Below are 5,925 nucleotides of genomic sequence, written 5' to 3' on the forward strand. Positions count from 1 at the left end.
ATAATTCCATTTTTATTGCTTTCATATTAAAAATTAATCAAATGGAAAAATAAAAAATAAAAGCTTAATTTTAAAGAAGTAAAAACCAATGAATTGAAATCACTTTATTCTTCTCAAATACTCATAACCAAAGACGAGAAAACATTAAAATAATTATATTTAAAAATTATTATAACAAAAACATAGCCAATAGTTGAACCGGGATCACGAAAATCCACCTTCATTCTGCCAACCTCGTGCCTCAACACAATCAATATCAATTTTCATAAAAACTACTCCTTCATTCTTCAAATAAAACCAAAGGAAATTTCTCCTTTTCCGTTGCTAGTACTTTCAAAACAGGCCAACCACGAATGTACTAGCTACCTGTGCCCTCGTAATAGAATACAGGTGAAAGAACATTCACTATTCTTGGCCAAAGTAAGAGATTTTTCCTATTTAAATTTTTTTCTGCTGCTAGTACTTTCAAAACAGGCCATTCACGAATGTACTAGCTACCTGTGCCCTCGTAATAGAATACAGGTGAAAGAACATTCACTATTCTTGGCCAAAGTAAGAGATTTTTCCTATTTAAATTTTTTTCTGCTGCTAGTACTTTCAAAACAGGCCAACCACGAATGTACTAGCTACCTGTGCCCTCGTAATAGAGAACAGGTGAAAGAACATTCACTATTCTTGGCCAAAGTAAGAGATTTTTCCTATTTAATTTTTTTTCTGCTGCTAGTACTAACAAAACAGGCCAACCACGAATGTACTAGCTACCTGTGCCCTCGCAATAGAGAACAGGTGAAAGAACATTCACTATTCTTGGCCAAAGTAAGAGATTTTTCCTATTTAATTTTTTTTCTGCTGCTAGTACTTTCAAAACAGGCCAACCACGAATGTACTAGCTACCTGTGCCCTCGCAATAGAGAACAGGTGAAAGAACATTCACTATTCTTGGCAAAGTAAGAGATTTTTCCTATTTAATTTTTTTTCTGCTGCTAGTACTTTCAAAAACAGGCCATTCACGAATGTACTAGCTACCTGTGCCCTCGTAATAGAATACAGGTGAAAGAACATTCACTATTCTTGGCCAAAGTAAGAGATTTTTTCTATTTAATTTTTTTTCTGCTGCTAGTACTTTCAAAACAGGCCATTCACGAATGTACTAGCTACCTGTGCCCTCGTAATAGAATACAGGTGAAAGAACATTCACTATTCTTGGCCAAAGTAAGAGATTTTTCCTATTTAATTTTTTTTCTGCTGCTAGTACTTTCAAAACAGGCCAACCACGAATGTACTAGCTACCTGTGCCCTCGCAATAGAATAGAGGTGAAAGAACATTCACTATTCTTGGCCAAAGTAAGAGATTTTTCCTATTTAATTTTTTTTCTGCTGCTAGTACTTTCAAAACAGGCCATTCACGAATGTACTAGCTACCTGTGCCCTCGCAATAGAATAGAGGTGAAAGAACATTCACTATTCTTGGCCAAAGTAAGAGATTTTTCCTATTTAAATTTTTTTCTGCTGCTAGTACTTTCAAAACAGGCCAACCACGAATGTACTAGCTACCTGTGCCCTCGCAATAGAATAGAGGTGAAAGAACATTCACTATTCTTGGCCAAAGAAAGAGATTTTTCCTATTTAATTTTTTTTCTGCTGCTAGTACTATCAAAACAGGCCATTCACGAATGTACTAGCTACCTGTGCCCTCGCAATAGAGAACAGGTGAAAGAACATTCACTATTCTTGGCCAAAGTAAGAGATTTTTCCTATTTAATTTTTTTTCTGCTGCTAGTACTTTCAAAACAGGCCATTCACAAATGTACTAGCTACCTGTGCCCTCGTAATAGAATACAGGTGAAAGAACATTCACTATTCTTGGCCAAAGTAAGAGATTTTTCCTATTTAATTTTTTTTCTGCTGCTAGTACTTTCAAAACAGGCCATTCACGAATGTACTAGCTACCTGTGCCCTCGTAATAGAATAGAGGTGAAAGAACATTCACTATTCTTGGCCAAAGTAAGAGATTTTTCCTATTTAAATTTTTTTCTGCTGCTAGTACTTTCAAAACAGGCCAACCACGAATGTACTAGCTACCTGTGCCCTCGCAATAGAGAACAGGTGAAAGAACATTCACTATTCTTGGCCAAAGTAAGAGATTTTTCCTATTTAAATTTTTTTCTGCTGCTAGTACTTTCAAAACAGGCCAACCACGAATGTACTAGCTACCTGTGCCCTCGCAATAGAATAGAGGTGAAAGAACATTCACTATTCTTGGCCAAAGTAAGAGATTTTTCCTATTTAATTTTTTTTCTGCTGCTAGTACTTTCAAAACAGGCCATTCACGAATGTACTAGCTACCTGTGCCCTCGCAATAGAATAGAGGTGAAAGAACATTCACTATTCTTGGCCAAAGTAAGAGATTTTTCCTATTTAAATTTTTTTCTGCTGCTAGTACTTTCAAAACAGGCCAACCACGAATGTACTAGCTACCTGTGCCCTCGCAATAGAATAGAGGTGAAAGAACATTCACTATTCTTGGCCAAAGTAAGAGATTTTTCCTATTTAAATTTTTTTCTGCTGCTAGTACTTTCAAAACAGGCCATTCACGAATGTACTAGCTACCTGTGCCCTCGCAATAGAATAGAGGTGAAAGAACATTCACTATTCTTGGCCAAAGTAAGAGATTTTTCCTATTTAATTTTTTTTCTGCTGCTAGTACTTTCAAAACAGGCCATTCACGAATGTACTAGCTACCTGTGCCCTCGCAATAGAGAACAGGTGAAAGAACATTCACTATTCTTGGCCAAAGTAAGAGATTTTTCCTATTTAATTTTTTTTCTGCTGCTAGTACTTTCAAAACAGGCCAACCACGAATGTACTAGCTACCTGTGCCCTCGCAATAGAGAACAGGTGAAAGAACATTCACTATTCTTGGCCAAAGTAAGAGATTTTTCCTATTTAATTTTTTTTCTGCTGCTAGTACTTTCAAAACAGGCCATTCACGAATGTACTAGCTACCTGTGCCCTCGTAATAGAATACAGGTGAAAGAACATTCACTATTCTTGGCCAAAGTAAGAGATTTTTCCTATTTAATTTTTTTTCTGCTGCTAGTACTTTCAAAACAGGCCATTCACGAATGTACTAGCTACCTGTGCCCTCGTAATAGAATACAGGTGAAAGAACATTCACTATTCTTGGCCAAAGTAAGAGATTTTTCCTATTTAATTTTTTTTCTGCTGCTAGTACTTTCAAAACAGGCCAACCACGAATGTACTAGCTACCTGTGCCCTCGCAATAGAGAAAAGGTGAAAGAACATTCACTATTCTTGGCCAAAGTAAGAGATTTTTCCTATTTAATTTTTTTTCTGCTGCTAGTACTTTCAAAACAGGCCATTCACGAATGTACTAGCTACCTGTGCCCTCGTAATAGAATACAGGTGAAAGAACATTCACTATTCTTGGCCAAAGTAAGAGATTTTTCCTATTTAATTTTTTTTCTGCTGCTAGTACTTTCAAAACAGGCCATTCACGAATGTACTAGCTACCTGTGCCCTCGTAATAGAATACAGGTGAATGAACATTCACTATTCTTGGCCAAAGTAAGAGATTTTTCCTATTTAAATTTTTTTCTGCTGCTAGTACTTTCAAAACAGGCCATTCACGAATGTACTAGCTACCTGTGCCCTCGTAATAGAATACAGGTGAAAGAACATTCACTATTCTTGGCCAAAGTAAGAGATTTTTCCTATTTAAATTTTTTTCTGCTGCTAGTACTTTCAAAACAGGCCATTCACGAATGTACTAGCTACCTGTGCCCTCGTAATAGAATAGAGGTGAAAGAACATTCACTATTCTTGGCCAAAGTAAGAGATTTTTCCTATTTAATTTTTTTTCTGCTGCTAGTACTTTCAAAACAGGCCATTCACGAATGTACTAGCTACCTGTGCCCTCGCAATAGAATACAGGTGAAAGAACATTCACTATTCTTGGCCAAAGTAAGAGATTTTTCCTATTTAATTTTTTTTCTGCTGCTAGTACTTTCAAAACAGGCCATTCACGAATGTACTAGCTACCTGTGCCCTCGTAATAGAATACAGGTGAAAGAACATTCACTATTCTTGGCCAAAGTAAGAGATTTTTCCTATTTAATTTTTTTTCTGCTGCTAGTACTTTCAAAACAGGCCATTCACGAATGTACTAGCTACCTGTGCCCTCGTAATAGAATACAGGTGAAAGAACATTCACTATTCTTGGCCAAAGTAAGAGATTTTTCCTATTTAAATTTTTTTCTGCTGCTAGTACTTTCAAAACAGGCCAACCACGAATGTACTAGCTACCTGTGCCCTCGTAATAGAGAACAGGTGAAAGAACATTCACTATTCTTGGCCAAAGTAAGAGATTTTTCCTAGTTAAATTTTTTTCTGCTGCTAGTACTTTCAAAACAGGCCATTCACGAATGTACTAGCTACCTGTGCCCTCGTAATAGAATACAGGTGAAAGAACATTCACTATTCTTGGCCAAAGTAAGAGATTTTTCCTATTTAAATTTTTTTCTGCTGCTAGTACTTTCAAAACAGGCCATTCACGAATGTACTAGCTACCTGTGCCCTCGCAATAGAATAGATGTGAAAGAACATTCACTATTCTTGGCCAAAGTAAGAGATTTTTCCTATTTAAATTTTTTTCTGCTGCTAGTAATTTCAAAACAGGCCATTCACGAATGTACTAGCTACCTGTGCCCTCGTAATAGAATACAGGTGAAAGAACATTCACTATTCTAGGCCAAAGTAAGAGATTTTTCCTATTTAAATTTTTTTCTGCTGCTAGTACTTTCAAAACAGGCCATTCACGAATGTACTAGCTACCTGTGCCCTCGTAATAGAATACAGGTGAAAGAACATTCACTATTCTTGGCCAAAGTAAGAGATTTTTCCTATTTAAATTTTTTTCTGCTGCTAGTACTTTCAAAACAGGCCATTCACGAATGTACTAGCTACCTGTGCCCTCGTAATAGAATACAGGTGAAAGAACATTCACTATTCTTGGCCAAAGTAAGAGATTTTTCCTATTTAAATTTTTTTCTGCTGCTAGTACTTTCAAAACAGGCCATTCACGAATGTACTAGCTACCTGTGCCCTCGCAATAGAATAGAGGTGAAAGAACATTCACTATTCTAGGCCAAAGTAAGAGATTTTTCCTATTTAAATTTTTTTCTGCTGCTAGTACTTTCAAAACAGGCCATTCACGAATGTACTAGCTACCTGTGCCCTCGTAATAGAATACAGGTGAAAGAACATTCACTATTCTTGGCCAAAGTAAGAGATTTTTCCTATTTAATTTTTTTTCTGCTGCTAGTACTTTCAAAACAGGCCATTCACGAATGTACTAGCTACCTGTGCCCTCGTAATAGAATACAGGTGAAAGAACATTCACTATTCTTGGCCAAAGTAAGAGATTTTTCCTATTTAAATTTTTTTCTGCTGCTAGTACTTTCAAAACAGGCCAACCACGAATGTACTAGCTACCTGTGCCCTCGTAATAGAGAACAGGTGAAAGAACATTCACTATTCTTGGCCAAAGTAAGAGATTTTTCCTAGTTAAATTTTTTTCTGCTGCTAGTACTTTCAAAACAGGCCATTCACGAATGTACTAGCTACCTGTGCCCTCGTAATAGAATACAGGTGAAAGAACATTCACTATTCTTGGCCAAAGTAAGAGATTTTTCCTATTTAAATTTTTTTCTGCTGCTAGTACTTTCAAAACAGGCCATTCACGAATGTACTAGCTACCTGTGCCCTCGTAATAGAATACAGGTGAAAGAACATTCACTATTCTTGGCCAAAGTAAGAGATTTTTCCTATTTAAATTTTTTTCTGCTGCTAGTACTTTCAAAACAGGCCAACCACGAATGTACTAGCTACCTGTGCCCTCGCAAT

Source organism: Rhodnius prolixus, unplaced genomic scaffold, assembly GCF_049639745.1.
Source record: "Rhodnius prolixus isolate KJV_2025 unplaced genomic scaffold, Rpr scaffold_7, whole genome shotgun sequence".
Taxonomy (NCBI): domain Eukaryota; kingdom Metazoa; phylum Arthropoda; class Insecta; order Hemiptera; family Reduviidae; genus Rhodnius; species Rhodnius prolixus.